Consider the following 16,650-nt stretch of genomic DNA (forward strand, 5'->3'; position numbering starts at 1 on the left):
TGAGGAAATGGCTCAACACGCCGCTGTAATTTAACAGCTGGGATAAACGGCGTGACAGAGGAAGCTCGTGTTTTGTTGGGACCTCCGCTGCAGGAACATCTCTCGGGCGGTTCGATCTGCAGATGTGGAGTTTGTGAATGAAATGTAGGTCAGCAGGACAGCTGCCGGTCCGGCCGCGGCAGGAAGTCCGCCTCTGGTTTTCCAGCCTGCTGGAGGTTTTGCCTCTCAGCTGGGTGGAGTCTCCAGTTTCTCCTGTCTGTCACCACACACACACACACACACACACACACACACACACACACACACACACACACACACACATCAACTGAAGCAACACACGCTCTCCGTTACCTGTAACGACATGTGAAAACACACCTGAGGCCAACCTCTAGTGAGCACCGCAGTGCATGATGGGTAATGCAGTTGTTTTAACATGCGCACGCTCATGTTTTACAATCCAGATTCCAAAAGAGCTGGGACTGGCCTGGATTGAGGAGTTCTCCGTGTTCTGACGCGAGTAAAATATGAATATATGAGATTAGAGAATCAAGCGTGGAGGCAGTAAAGAAAGAAAAAAATTCACTTGGTGCTTTACGGAATACACAAACCACAAAGAAACCTCCGACATGAGGCAAGCCGTTTACACCAAACCACAGATATCAGCTGATACTGAGAGGTTCCACTGGAATCACTGGGCTGGGGGTGCGGCGGCGGCGACGTGACCTGCATCTCTTTGATCACTTTGGAAATTAAAGTGAGAGGAAATTCGTCTCTCAGCACTTTCTTTCATCAGAGCTGCTCATCTCAGAGGAGGATGAGGAGGAAGAGAGGGAGATTAGCTCCCCCGAAACCTCCTCCTCCTCCTCCTCCTCCTCCTCCTCCTCCTCCTCCTCCTCCTCCTCCTCCTCCTCCTCCTCCTCCTCCGACGACGCCTGCTGGATTATTACCAGATTAATCGAGATTAGAGGAGTGGCCGCCGGCAACTTTCTACTCCTTCTCCCGCTCTCTGGGCGTAGCGGATGTGCCGCCGCACGTCTGAAGAGGTGATTCACCACTCCACCTTCGCGCCGCTTCCACCTGGCGAGGGCGGCTGAGAGTAGCTGCGCCGCCGTCACATCAAACGTGTCAAAGGGACGCTTTCATGCCGCCGCACCCTGCTGGGATGAAGGGGCGTCCTCCTCCATCTGCTTGGAGGGGCTCTGGAGGATCCAATCAGGCACGCGCATGCATTCCGAAGACACGCGCCCTTCATGTTTCTGATGGTTTTATTACAGGCGCCTGACAAACCTAGATGTCCAGGGTCAGGGTTCAAGACCCCCCTGCAGCTTCAGCTCATGATTTAGAAACTGTGGTACAAGTCCCAGCAGTGGTGCATGAGCTCCCCCCTAGTGGAGCAGAGAGGAAAGTCCCAAATATAGCTCGAAAATACGCAACGCAAAAAAAATCCGACATTAAAATGCGCAGAAGGATCAACAATTATGACACAAAATGATCATAAAATAGATCCAAAAACAAAAAAAAAAAAAAAAAAAAAAAAAAAGGCTACAAAATATTCAGAATGTTTGATTAAAAAAATGTCCAAATGGGGAAAAAAAAAAATCACTACGAAGCAGATGAAATGATGTCAATTCAAACAAGCTGCTGGACACGCGGCGGCTTTTTTACACTTCTTTAAACACGCCTTCTGCGCTCGCGCTCGCTCGCTGCGAAGCCTCGCCTTCCCCGCTCCTCCAGGAGCATCTTCAAAGAGCGAGAGAGCAGCAGGAGGCGCGACCCCCCCCACCCCCCTCGACCCCTCCGAGACGGAAAATGGGTCAGCTCGGAGGAGGAGGGGGAGGAGGAGGAGGAGGAGGAGGAGGAGGGCCCCCTGTTGGCAGAGGGGGGAATCGAACACTGTTCTGTTGGATGTGAGTCTGTCCTGTGTCTTACCTGTTCAGGAGGATGAGGAGGAGGAGGAGGAGGAGGAGGAAGACATGAGGAGAGAAGAAGAGGAGAAGACGGAGTCAGGAACCGACGGAAAAACACAGATCAGCAGGTCGACGCGTTTTATTGCTTCAAAATGGTCTGAAGTGAATTCAGAATCTGTGAAATCTGTGAAAACCTTCAACAAAAAAAAAAAAAAAAAACGCACTAAAGAAATAAAAAAAGAAGGAAAAACACTAAAATAGAACATTAAACAAAAACAACACACAGCTGTATGAAGAAGTGTGAAGTGGCAAAAAGAAACAAAAAGAGCAAGAGAAACAGAAAATAAACCAAAAAAGCCAAAAGCAAAGCAAATCGATGCAAAACGGATCAAATGTGAGGCAAAAAAAAAAAAAAAAAAAGGAGGTAAATTAGCAGAAAACCCAGCAGAAACAAAGCTCGAATTTGGGGGAACAAAAGCAACGTTGGATAAATAAAATGCAGCAGCACAGATGGAGCCTCTGATGATTACCTATTCATGAAAAACTCCCAAACACACACACACACACACACCTTTGGCTGTATGCAGGCAGTAGGCTAAAGAGGCAGCTGATGTCCAAATTCCCCAGAGAAGCTGCCACACACACACACACACACACACACACATACACTACTTTAATCCTGCCTACAATAGATGCTCCAGCAGACGACGGGCTGCAGACAGAGCAGAAGAAACGCCGCTGAAGAAAGTGTGCTGCGATTGGTCAGCAGTCAGGAAGTGGCGAGCGAAGGGAGGAAGGAGGAGGAGGAGGAGGAGGAGGAGGAGGAGGGACAGCTGGGAGCTGAGCGATAACGGCACTCAGACAAATCCCAAAACGGCTGAGGAGGAATCAGAGCAGGTGGAAACTGACGAGAGGAGACAGCAGACGCACAAAAACCCACTTCCACTGCAAGACTGACCCTTTAGTGTTTTTTATAGATATACACACACAGAAATAAAAGCTCACCGGCAGTCCAAAGCATGTCAATATTCAAGAGCGTGCCCGATCTGTCATGGGAAAATTTAATTTTCTGATGCACCAATGAAAAAAGACAAAGCTAGACAAATCAAGGGGCATCTATTAAAATAGAAACAATGAGGGGAAAAAATGTGTAAAATGTAACATAAGAGGAATGAAATTGAAGTGGGAATTTAAACCAATGCAGTGGTTATAAGAAGCGCACGAGGCCGGCTGGCGGCTGGGATAAGCCCCGCCCCCTCTGCGTCTTCACGGGGAACAAAACCAGAAGGAATCAAAGTGGCTTCTTCAAATCAAACCCGGATTCTGTCATTTTACTGGATGATTATGTACCGTCTCATCCACTTTGTTATTGACTTGTTATCCAGCGTCACTGTGATTGACACACACACACGCACACGCACACACACACACACACACACACAGGAGGCGTACACAAATCAGAGATCAAAGGTGGCTGACAGTTTGTTGTCAAACCCCAGCAGACGTGTGTGTGTTGATATGAATATCTGAGGAAATGTCACATGTGAAGCGTGTGTGTGTGTGTGTGTTTATGCGTGTGTGTGTGTGTGTGTGTGTGTGTGTAACAACACATATGCACATACATGTGTCGACGTACTCACAGGAGAGCGGAAACACACCCAGGAGACATCATTAGGGAGCAGAGAATAGAAGGCATTAATTATTCAGAGCCTGTGAAGAGTCCCGTGTGTGTGTGTGTGTGTGTGTGTGTGTGTGTGTGTGTGTGTGTGTCACAGGGATCACTAGCAGCTAATTGGTTCCCCAGAATGGTGGAAACTAGTTTCAGCAGCACCACATTAACAAGTCACACGGCCTAAATACGTTGAACGACAAAATATACGACTGTATTCCTGAAGAGCTTCTCCCCAACAAAGTTTCATAACATCCTCTAAATTGATATTTTTCATTAAAAGCGAAGTTCCAGTGAACTTTGCCTTCTAATCTTGAAGACGTGACAAAATGTCATCTCAAAATTTAATGGATAAGACAAAAAAAAAAAGTGTGAAAGACTGAATAAAATGTGAACAAAACTAATAATCAACTCCCTTCTGCAGGAAACGGATCGATTCTGACCGACAGCTGGGAAAAAGCGGCGTTTCACTGGAGCGGCGTGGCGTGAAGCTCTGCCCGGCTTTCGTCGGCACCACCACACTCTGTGGCCACACACACACACACACACACCCTCCCACACAGGCGAGCACACACAGGATTCCCAGAATTCCTCCCATTCCGAGCTCGCCGCAGCCTGGTGCCGCCCCCTGGTGTCCGGCCCTGAGCAGTGCAGCCTGTGGAGATTCAGTCCCAGCGCGTGTGTCCACACTGACATGTGATGCTGCTGCCAGTCACAGCCTGTTGCCATGGCAACACCCACCAAACTTCCTTAAACAAGGCAGGTGAGAGGGAACTGAGAGAGGCCTCATTTCTGATTTCTGCTTCTCCTCTGATGAACCTTTCTGCAGGTGAAACTGCAGCCTCCAGCAGGCGGAGAGCATCAGAGACGCCTGACGGGGCGGGGGGGGGGGGGGACCCCTCCCGCCACATCGCTGTCCTTTTCGGAGACGTCCAGGCGTGGAGCCACTTCCACTTTTTTTTGGGGGGGGGGGCCGCAAACCTCTCAACAAAAGCCGCAAGTGAAGGGGAAGCAAACGCGAACTGACAGCCGTGACCCAGAAACAGGCCGGAGCCTGAGATCTGAGTGAGCGGCGTGCCGGCAGGGGGCGCCGCTGCTCCAGGAAAGTGACGCTGGGGGGGGGGGGGGGGGGGGGGGGGGGACTTCAAACTGCACTTGCGGGCATGCAAACAAGGATTTATCTCTGGGACCGTGTCAGCGCTCGTTGCTCAGACCTCACCGGCTTCCCCAGTGAGAATCTCCCACGTCTTTCCCGCTTCCTCAGACTCCCTCGCCGTCCCCCCGGCTGAATTTTGTTCCCCGACTAAAACATTTGTTGCAGGAAAAATATTTAGAACAGCTGCAGCGAGCAGGACGAGGCTTGTCCTGCAGCCGCTGATTCGTGGGATTCAAACACTAGCGTGGGAGCCCACAGGAACAGAATGCTGATGCAGAATCCAGCCGCGGAGCGTGACCTCCGGCCGCCGCGCGCTGGAAACCCTGCCTTCGACCTTGAGATCGGAGATTCGCCGCGGCACGCCGGCAGGCGGCGATCGATACGGCGGCGGCCGCGCTGCAGCGGCATTCAAACTTTAAAAATTAGAAAACGGCTTCGCGCTTGTTCCTTCCACACACACTTATTCAATAAAAACCGTTTTTCTGGATCTGACCTCCTCTGTCGCCATGGCGACCGCTCGAAAGCGTGCCATTGGCTGACAGAGGGTCTTGTTCTCGGTCCGTCTGAAGTCGTTTCGGGCCGGATTCGTCACCGCTCATCGTTTCCATCGCGGCTCGGCGGAGAAGAATCGGACGTTTGTGAGGCTGATGTCCACAGAGGTCAAAGGTCGCTCGGGGGGGGGGAGGACAGCAAGTTTGTTGGACGGATCAGACGCTGCATCTTTTATTATTACCCACTAATTCCGGGAACGAGTTCTCGTCCAGAAAAACCGAGGAGGACAGAAGTCTGAGTGAATTATTGATCGGGCCGCCGTGTTGCCGTTTGTGTTTCCCCCCCTCCCTCTGCGCTCGTTTCCCCCTCTTGTATTTTTGCAGGAATTCCAGGCTTCCCACTCACGCTCCATGTCACAGAGGACTTATTTTTCTCCCACAATGCTTTGTTAATGGAGGCGTGGCACTCGAGGGGAGGGGGGGGGGGGGGGGGGATCAGCTTTCCTCTCTCTTCTTGCCTTTGGAGATCCGTTCTCCTGGTGCAAACTCATTGTTTTCTCCCATCGTCCCCAATTCAGCTTTAATCCTCCCCCCTTTCCTCCTCCTCCTCCTCCTCCTCCTCCTCTTCCTCGTCTTCTTCCTGCTTCCATATCTCCGCTGTCCTCGTCCGTCCGCAGTCACAACACCGCTGGAAACAAAACCTTCACAGGGGGGAAAAAGCAAATTTTCCACCTGATCCCCCAGCAAACTCCGTCTGAACGTTAAGTTTCCGTCGCGGCGTGCCGCTTCACGCTGAGGAAGCCTCGCCGCTGACGAGCCGCCGCCGCTGGAGGTGTCGGGACATAAAAGTGTATTTACGGGGCGGGGATCAATGCGCCGCCGCAGAGATAAATATACAGAGAGGATGAGGCAGATTTCTGTGGGAGTCGGGAGCTGAAGCAAATCCACTAAAAGACTGACAGACAGCGAGCGCTGGGAGAGAGAGAGAGAGAGAGAGAGAGAGAGAGAGAGAGAGAGAGAGGGTGAGTCACGGTCAAATCACTGCGAGTGGGATGAAAAGAGAGGAGGGGAGACATCAATGGACCCGAGGAGAGCAGAGAGGGAAGGAAGCGAGAAGAGACGAGCAAAGAGGAGGTGGGGGGGGGGGGGGGTGCATGGAGGACATGAGGGGGCGAGCAGGAGAGAGGAAAAAACAAAGGAAAGGAAAGAAGAGGAAGGAGAGAGGAAGCAGGAATAAAAGTGCACTGAGAAGGACGTACGAGGGACGGGAGGAGGAGGAGAGAAGGCCGGATGAGAGAGGAGAGGAAGAACGAAGGATGAAATGACAGAAACAAAAACAAAAAAAGGGGGGGGGGGAAAGGAACTGTCGCAACAGGAAAATAAAGTGTGGAAAACAGGATGACACAAAAAGAAGAAATAAAATGGAAAACAGAGGAGACATGTCGGTGGTCAGTAACGCATAGTGCTTCCTGTATTTTCAAAATAAAATACGAGCGGAAAACGACCGACAAGAAGTCTGCGGCCCTGACGCATCAGGAGCGAGCGGAGACGGGCGCAGCGGCGCTCAACTGATGTCTGATGTCTGATTCTCTGCGAGCAAAGAAAAAAAAAAAAAAAGCCCCAGAAACCTTGTGTGTGATCATCAAAGCGTGAAGCGGATCGGCCCGCAGCTCCGAGCTCTGACTCGCCGCGTTTCTGCCGTCAAACATCGAGTCGGCGCCGCGCCGCCGTCTTACAGTAACGCCGCTCGATCGCCCAACGCACGTCTCTAACTTTACGGGGCCGGGGTCGCAAATCGGCGCCAACGAACGCTGATCTGGAGTCCCGTGAATGACTGCAGCGTGCGCGCGTGCATCAGCACACCACGCCATTTCCCCCGCGCCGTCACTCCGTCTGCTTTTAAGGATCGCCTTCAGGTGCAGGATCCGGCCGAGACGCGACGTCAACAGACCTGCCGCTGCCAGATGGCGACCTCGCGCACCGCCACGCCGCGGCGCAGGATGGATTTCCACCACCAAGGACAGATGTGGCGGAGGGAGGGGGAGGGGGGGGCAGCAGGCGGCCCGTTGACCCTGTGCAGTCGCTCTGAAGGACGAACGGGCCGTCCTGACACGGGGAGACGTGGCGATGAGCCACGTCTTCCTCTGCAGCTGCTGGGATCCAGAGCCGGGCGAGCGGCTGAGGAAGAGCTCAGGTAAAATCAGATTCGATCCAAACGCTTCAGGTCAGTAAAAAAAAACACCCGGAAGTTTAAGTTCACTCCATATCAGGGTCATTTCTCTTTCATTTTTTTTCTTTAATTATAAATCTTTACTTTATAATAATTTTGACAATATTTTAAATATTGATGATTTCTGTGCATTTTAGGGCAATATTGACTTTTTTTTTTCAGATTTCTTACACATTTAGTTTGATTATTCTTACAGATGTTTTTATGCAATTTATTAATTTTTTTTGGGGGGGGGGAACAAAATTCTGAGTTTTTTTTCTTTTTGCAAATTAAATGATGGAAACAGCAAAAAAATGCACATTTAAACAACATTTTCTTCAAATTTTCTTTAGTTTACAAAACATTTTCAATCAACTTACAATAACTAACTACTATTCTTCTAATTCGACACTTAATAAGTAATCTGACATTTTCTGAGCACATGTTGGGAAATTATTGCAATAAAAGCATTAATAATGTTGTTAAAATGGCTTAAGGTTGTCATTTCATGACCTTCAACAGCTCAAACAAATCAATAAACGATTCAGTGAATCAGTTTTCAGCTGAAATTACAAAAAAAAAAAAAAAAAAAAAAAAAAAAAAGGTGGAAGATTGAAGACGAAGAGCTGAAATAAAGCTTCTTTTTGCGAGGGAATTTATCCGCCATGCGATCAGACTGCTGAATGATCAATAATGGTTTCAGGTGACGATCAACACGGAGTTAAAACCTGTTGCTGTATTGATCCCGAGGTCGTGGGCGGAGCCTGATCTGCACCTCTCGCTGAAACAGGCTCTAATCAGGCTACTTCTGGGGGGGGGGGGGTCTAATTAATGAGGCACTAAATCATTCATCGGCGAGCGAGGCGAGGCCTGGGGGGGGGGGGGGGGGAGCATCTGCCGCTCGCCCGGCGCCGCTCCTCGGCCATCCTCCGTCCTCTTGAGACGCCCGGCGTCTTCCCAGAAGCGATCGATGGAGGGAGGATGCGACGTCAGGCCTCGCCCACATCTGCCTGCTCCGATCCTCTGTAACCCAATCTCCTCCACCTTTAATGAGCTTTATTGTCTCCCTCTGCACCGCCGCCGCCGTCCCTCTCTCGCGGCATTGTTGGGGAGGCGGGCAGGAAGCCAGCGGACTATTTTTATCTTGTGTGAGCGATTGTTTTGGTTCGGGTCGGTGTCTGCAGCTTCCCCCGGCCGCGAGGAGGCCGGCCGGCTGCAGCTGGACGGCGCAGCTGCATCGCGCCGGGGTCGTCGTCCGCCGCCGCCGCCGCCGACGCGCTCCCCGGTCTCATGGCGGATTACATGCATGTGCATCAAACCGGCGGTTAAATCTGAGAGCATCAAAATACGATTAAACAAGCGGTCGGGGCCGGATTAACCTCCCGGCGTTTCACTTGACAACAAAGCAAACTGAAATCCGTCTCCGCGACTCGTTCATTGGTCCGTCGGTCGTTTCCCGGTCCCGGCGGCGCCCATGCGTGGGTTCGAGTGCAACGCTGATTTTCATGCGGCCGCTCGCGGTGACTCAGCGCTTGAATCACCGCGAACCCTGACCCCCGGACGGGATCGGCTTGACGCGAGAGCGAAACCCGGAGGTGAGCGGGAGACGCGGCGCGGCCAATCAGAGCGCGGACGCCGGGCCAAATTTAGCAGCGAGAGGGCTCGGGGCGCCGCGTTCGTCCAGATACGACGACCCGTTAACAAGCCGCTCCAGTGGCACCGTCGTATCGTCAGCCGATCGCTCGCAGAAACGAGCAAAACCTCCAGCTCTGAGTAGAGGGAAAAACACTGTCCATTCCGGCCTCGCTTCGTCTAAATGAACATTTTCTCATTAGAAAACAGGACTGAGTGACACTTTCTGGCACATTTGGCTAAAAAAAATGAAAAATTTCTTCGATAAAATGAGTGGAATTTGCATTGAAGAGTCTCAACAGTTGAAATGTTGCCGTCAGCAAACGCCAAACCTAAACGCCGTGTTTCCGCTGACGGAATCCACGCTACTCTACTCGCTTTTAGGAGCCGGTGCTTTTTTTTGGGGGGGGGGGCGGGGGGCTCGTTTCCACTTTTAAAAAACAGCAGCTGTGATTAAAGAAACGACGGCGATCGTCGCATCTGAAAACACAATATTGACCAGCATGAGCAGGAAGCAGCTGGCCTTTTGCAGCCGAATCCAGGTGTTTCTGGACGTCCTGTGAATCTGGTCACACGGTGTGTCAGTCTGGTCCAGAAAAACATGACATGGTGGTGGTGAGTAACTGAAGGGGGGGGGGGGGGCTTAATTCTCCCTAACAGGAGGATTAATAAAGAGCAAAACGGAGGCGTCTCAGCGGGGCGTCTTGAGGCAGATTAGACAGAGCAGGAAGTCGCGCCAAAACACCCAGACGCTAATCTGGAGGAGGTTTTTGGGGAAGGTGGAGGAAAGCGGGATGATGGGAGGCGTCGCCCGCCGCAACGAGGACAGCGTGACACCCGTAGGGGGGGGGGGGGGGGGTATTTTAGCAACCAGGTGACCCTTCCTCAGCTGAGAGCAATTACACCCAGCGAGGACGCAGCAGACCACAAATAAAGAGACGCGCGGATACGTGGAGGCTGAAAAGCGAAATGCATCATGGGAACAGTAGTTTCTGCCTAAATCCCCATCAACTCCTATGGTTTTTTTTTCTCACACGGGAGTGATTTATTTTTAATCTGCTGCTGCGAAGGTATAGAGTTGTGTAGATAAACAGAAAAGTGAGTTTGGAGTCGCGGCGCGTCGCTCAAACGCCGCCGCTCTTCGTTCCGAGACCGCGAGTTTAATCCTGTTCCGCGTCTTCGTCTCTAATCTGAGTTTACCCACCGATCCCTATAAAACCAGCAGAGCTAGATTAAATTAAGCAGCGAAAGTTGCAGCTAATCCCAAAGATCCCGGTTAACCTGGAGGAGCGGCGAACGACCTCTGACGTCCCTCTGACCCCCCCCCCCCCCCCCCCCCCCCCCCCGCGGGGAAGCTTACAGCCTGCAGACGCTCGCCGGAGTGTTTAACGGACGTCGCTTCACCTGGATACGGTTTATTTCAATCAGAATTCACATGAAAGTGGAGAATGTGTATCAAAAAGCAGAATTCTTCCAACATGCAGCCAGAGAATAAAGTTCTTCATCACAATTCGGGGGAAAATGCGTCAAAAAAATGCTTTGAAATGTTTAAATCTGCTGAAGTAAGGCGTCGCTCACGGTGAATCTCCTCCATTATTGAAGGAGATCGTTCATGTAAAATTCCAAGCTAATCCGAGAACGTCGACTGGGAGGACAGCTGTCAACCTCTGGCACGGCGTGCGGGATCTGGAGGAAAGCGGCGACCAGCTGCTAGCGGTGGCTGGGATGAGAGGATGAAGCAGTGGGGAGGAGGAGGAGGAGGAGGAGGAGGGTGACCTCAGATCAGGTTGAACACGCAGCTGCCGCATTAATCCCTCGTCCCTCTTCGCTCCGCGCCGGGATCCGTGACAGTGATGGCTGTGTTTACACCGGGCGGCGTGACTCAGCGCTTCGCCTCGTCCGTCAGTGGAAACGCGCCCGAGGGGGGAAGCGGCGGCAGCGGCGGCGGCGCTCTGCAGAGGGAACATGACGTCTGCGGTTGGCCCTGATGCGGCCGAGTCAGCACGGGAGGGGGCGGGGACAAAAGGTGCATGGAACTCGGGGGGGGGGGGGGGGTGATTTCTCAAAGGCAGGAGCGGCGTGCGGGCCGCACTGCGCCGTTACGTAACGTTTTAAAAGCACCCCTCTGCCTCCTTATTAATGCGAGTGGTGGACGTCCATCAGCCGCGGCGTTACGCAACTGGCTTCCGTTTGAGCGCTCGCAAACAAGTAAACAAGCAAACGACACCTCCGACGGGAGGCGGGCTCGCCTGCTGCACATGTGTCTACAGGTGGGGGGCTGGGAGCCGTGAACCAGAGCGGGAGCGCCGCGGCTGAAACCCGAGACGCGGCCCGAGCGAGCACAAACTCTGACGGCTGACAGCCGATACACACTGAACAAACACACACACACACACACACACACACACACACACAGTGAGTGAGCGAGTAAAGCTCGAGCTAACTGGGTCACACGGTGCGTTCGCTGACTGCAGGCCGGAGCGCCACAAAAATGACAGAGCAGCAGCAGCGGGAGATAAAACCAAGGCGGGGGGAGCCGATAACGGATCAACTGTTGATTTTTCTCATTTATTTAAATTCTGAGGGAGAAAAATCTCACTTAGCAAGTCCTGATCTTTTCAGATAAGCGTTGAGGAGCAGTGTTTACTGTCAAATATCATTAAAATAGAAAGAAGCAGCTCTGGAACGATATTCTGTGTTAGTGTGATGACTTTAAAAGCAGCAGTATTTCAAAATAAATATCTGGTTTCTTCCAGGTTTCCAGACAAATGGCCACTTGGATAGTCACGCAAATATGAAAATAAAGCAAATTAAAGGATAAATGTTGAAGAAAATTCCAACATTTTGGCAATTTGGAAAGCGGATTCAGAACAAAGTGAATAACAAGGTCTCAGCAGATGAGCCGGTGCTGTGAAAAGACTCAGCTCGTGCGGGACCACGATGACTTGGTGATTAGACGGAGGCAGGCTGGCGGGATGCGATTAATAACAACTCCCTGCTCTGCTGAACACATTACAGTTCAGTAAATTAAGTGTTTTATGTCAAATAATTTTAAAAAAAAAAAGCAGGTTTGTTTGGGTGTTTTCGGACCCGTGTTGTTTTTAATCTTTTACTGCCTCCCAGTCTGTAAAGCGCGAGTTTCCCGCTGTGGGAAAGTGGAGAGACTGATGTTCACAGCAGGAGGAGGAGGAGGTGCAAACACAGAAAGTGGGTCAGTGTCACCTGGCCGGCGGGACGGCCATCCATCCTCACACACACCGTATGCAAATGAGCGGGAAAACACGGCGAGGAGTGTGTGTGTGTGTGTCAGCGTGAATGTAGGCCGAGTCTCACCCGCTGAGAGATCGGCTGCTTGTACACAAAGGCGGCGGCGGTGAGGGGGGGTTGTGTAACCTGACATGAGCGTGAGCGACACATCCAGATGTGCGCTGATGGGGGCCGAGACACGGGATGATGGCACCGCCGCCGCCGCCGCTGCTGCTGTGTTGGGTTATTTCCAGCATCGACGCCGGCTGTGTGAGTCACCGCGAGCGAGTCGACTCAGAGAAAATGGAAATGAGGCGATGAAGCGGCGAGTCACCGCTCACTGCAGAAAACCGTCCGAACGATCCCAAACAATCCAGCAGAGTGGAAGCCGTGCCCGATGCACGAGCCGCGTTTTTGGAACGGAGAAATAGCAGAATTGTGTTCAGTTCGCGGCAGTCCCAGTTCCTCAAGCGGCCCGTCGGGAAATAAAAGCATCCCATCTCGGGATTAAAGTCAAATCACCGCAGGCAGGATTTGGTCCGCCAGCGTCTCGTTCGCTGCTGCTCCTCCACTGGTTCTGATGTCGAGAAAAACGTTCGAAAACCGCCAGAAAGCTTCGCTCTGCGCTCGGATACTCCGAACTCTGTGCACGAAGCATTCGCTGACACTTCAGACTCATTTTTAAGATGATCTGTAGCTCTTCAGTGAAAAAGGACAAGCAAACAAATAAATAAAAGGCTGAAATGGCAAAAATTACTGAACAAGCTTTAAAAATGTCTAAAATCCACAATAAAATGTGTGAAGCAAAAGCATCCCAAAACTGCCACAAACATCCAAAACAACCCAAACCGTTAAAAAACCTTAAAACTTTCAAAAAGCAGTGAAATCGCTGATCATTAAAGAAAGAAGCAGCTCATTTCCTCCACTAGTGACACCGATGTAACAAACATGTAAGGAGGATGTTGTTGCCAGGCGACTGAACTCTAGAAAACAAAAACGTTCTCCTTCATTTCTGCACCACCGACACCGAAACCGGAAGATCCAGCCAACGACTTCCCGGATCGTCAAAATGCGGCCCCTACACACTTTCACAGGACTTTAGATTTGGTCGGCTTTCCAAACCACGCGACAGCAGCTGCGAACTGGACGCCGACGCGCCTTTCGGAGCAACGCTCCAGCCAAAACTTGTGCACATGCAAACATCTTCCAGGCCAGGAGGACCCCAGAGCCTCCCCCGGGAATGTCATGACTGCGCAGTCCCTGCAACAACTGAGGTATTTACGCCGAGTCTGGCTTGTTTTGAAGGGTTTTCTCGGACAGTTTTGCAGCCTTGAACTGCGCAGACAAAAAGCTTCATTATAGGAAACCCGAGGGAAATGAAAGTGGCCTTTCTCAGCAGACAAACCACAACACTTAAGCAGGAATGTGCAACATTTCACAGACCATTTAAGGCCTTGCTTTGGGATGTAAACATTCCCTCCACACCTTTTCTGAGCTCTCTCTCTCTCTCTCTCTCTCTCTCACACACACCATCACGTCTTCCTCTGCCATGTGCTTACCTTCGATGGCGATGACGTGCTCCCGGATCTGGTTCTGCAGCAGCGGCTCCTCCACCCGCTCCAGCAGCTCGTAGATGGAGTAGATGTTGGGGTGGACCGACTCGAACCTCTGGATCTCGGACCGGATGGCGGCCGAGTTGGCGAGGTGCTGCTGGTAGTTCATGCCTACAGCTCCTGGACGACGCGAGGGAGGAATCAGAAGCAGATAAACAACAACCACAAGGGATAAAGCGCTGTACCTCGATCGTAACATGAAAGGTTCCTGGATAAAAATGACACAGCTGTGAATCAGAGTGAAGTGGGAATAAAGGATGAGTCAATAAAGGGTTTGTTAGAGTGAAAACAAGTAGATCGACTGACTGATTCTCTCCTGCAACAGGAGAAACAGCTGTGACGATCAGCAGGTTCACTTTTCATTGCACTATTTTTCTTTGAGCAATGCTTTTTCATAGTTGATTACAAAAAAATCCATCATCAATTTTTCGATCAGATGACAAACATGCATGCTCCAACACCTCTCTCAATCAGTGCTGGTCACACGGATCGTCATCAGCATACAATCAAAGATAATATGTTCATTTTAAATGCAACAGCTCCAAATCGTGTGCTGCCAAGTTTAATATTTTGACGTGAGGTGAGAAAAAAATGATGCAATTAAAAAAGACAGATGTGTGAAATTCAAATACGAGATAGACTGACAATCCTGGATTGTTATAATCATTGTTATTAATTAGTTACTAATGTTTTAAAGTGACCTGATGTAGATCAGATGGAGGTTTTTAGATTAAGAGGATGATGATGATGAGGAGGAGGAGGAGGAGGAGGAGGAGGAGGAAGGTGACCTCCACGAACCTCACTCCAAGCCTCTCCTAACAGTTTATATCCATCACCTCCTGCTTGATTCAACCCCCTCCGCGGCTGCAGTCTTTAAAGCCAAACAAAGCCAGTTTCTCCTCCGCGCAAGAGGCTCCAGTCAGCAGTCCGAGCCGCCGCCGCCGCTGTCCGGCGGAGGCAGCTGTTCACCGGGGTGTCCCGGCGACCAGCCCCGGTGCGGTGACAGATGTGCGGCGGGGCTGAGCGGCGGTTCCGCTCCCCTCTCACCACCCAGAGGCAGATTTTTTTATTTCAAATAAGCGCCTGGATCCGGGTTAAAAGCAGCTTTAAGGGCCACTTTGTTGGAATAAACTGACCCGACGAGGAGGGCAGGGGAACGGCCTTGTTGCTAGGTGGCTAAGCTAACTAGCTGTAGCTTCCAGCCCGGAGGAGCGGGAGGAGGGGGAGGAGGGGGGCCGGGGAAGAGGGAAAAACTCACCGTTTTCCAGGCGAGAAAGTCGGCTTTACATAACGGCTGAGCGCGGGGCTAGAGTCCCGGACAGGAGCACGAAGCGGCCATGAAAGGATAATAAACACAGGCGGCCGGGCGGACGGTCGGGGAGGTCGGTTCTTCCCCCGTCGGTCCCTCCGTGCGGTGTTTTGTCTCCGCTCCGGGACCAGCTGCGCCAAATCAAACGTCCTCAGTCCGGATCGAAACCCCCCCACCGCGGCCGCGACCCGCGGAGCGGCAGAAAGCGGCGCCGCTGCTTGCGGGGAGCAGGCGGTTTGTTTGGTTACAGGTAGGCGCAGAAACACGCAGCCGTTCCCCCTTCAGTCCGTGCGGCGAGGTCCATCCCGAGCAGGCTGGAGCCACTGTATCCCAGCCGGGAACGTCGCTACCCGTCAATGTGTTTGGTCCCGGCACGTCAAGGCGGGGAAAGCGAGCGCACACTATCCGGTCAGGCTTTTCAGGCTAACAATAACAACAATAATAGTAATGGGAATTATAATAAAAATTATTATTATTATTATCATTATTGTTATTATTATTAAAAAATAGTCACAATGAATAGAGTCAATCCAAAGACTTTTTTAAATGTTAGAATCCAAAAGAAAGAAAAAGATAAATTCTAACAAACACAACATTTGACATTTAGAAAACAACATAAATCCGACATTTCAGACATTTGTCGTTATAATTTTCATTAAACATGGGGAAATGCCATAAACTATGGCACATCAAATAAAACATAAGCAGGAGGGGAAAAAACTGAGAAAATCACAGTTGGACAGTTCACTACTGTGTCCCTGAGCATGACCCTTGACCCCATGCCCCTTTATGTTGCACCACATCCTAAAAATAGTATGGGTAAAGGTAGAAAAAAAAATTTGCCAAAAGGGATTAAGTCAAGTAGCATCATTACAGACTTTTAAGAATTTTTTGTTATCCTTTATTTATGGTAAATCATTAAAATTGTGTTTGTTACTCAGTAATTGCAATTTTATGATTATTATTTATTTTTCTTGAAGTTTGTTGATATGTTTCAGTGTGTTTTTCATTCAGATAAGACAGAAGTAAAAGAAATCTGGATTTTTTTTTTGTTCCTTTCACAGAAACAATCGGCTCGTGAATAAAGTCTGCGTTTTATTTTTCAGATCCACACTTCCGCTCTGGCGTCATCCTCTGGGAAACCACGCGCACTTTACGCGCGCGCATTCAAGAAGGTCGTTGCTGCGTGAAGGCGACGCAAAAACAACAAAAAAAAAAGCCCGGCGACCTCATGTGGCATTAAAAGTGGGGGAAAAAAATGTGTTTTTATATCACGTTTTTTTCAGCTGCTTCCAGTTCATCACGAGAGAAAAAAAACACAGAATCATCGCTGCAGGAGTTTTTGTAATTCTTTATTTATTTACAGTGTGTGTGTGTGTCTGTGTGTGTGTACATATGTGTGTGTGTGTGTGTCTCCT

This window comes from Salarias fasciatus (assembly GCF_902148845.1).
Source record: "Salarias fasciatus chromosome 23 unlocalized genomic scaffold, fSalaFa1.1 super_scaffold_20, whole genome shotgun sequence".
Lineage (NCBI taxonomy): Eukaryota > Metazoa > Chordata > Actinopteri > Blenniiformes > Blenniidae > Salarias > Salarias fasciatus.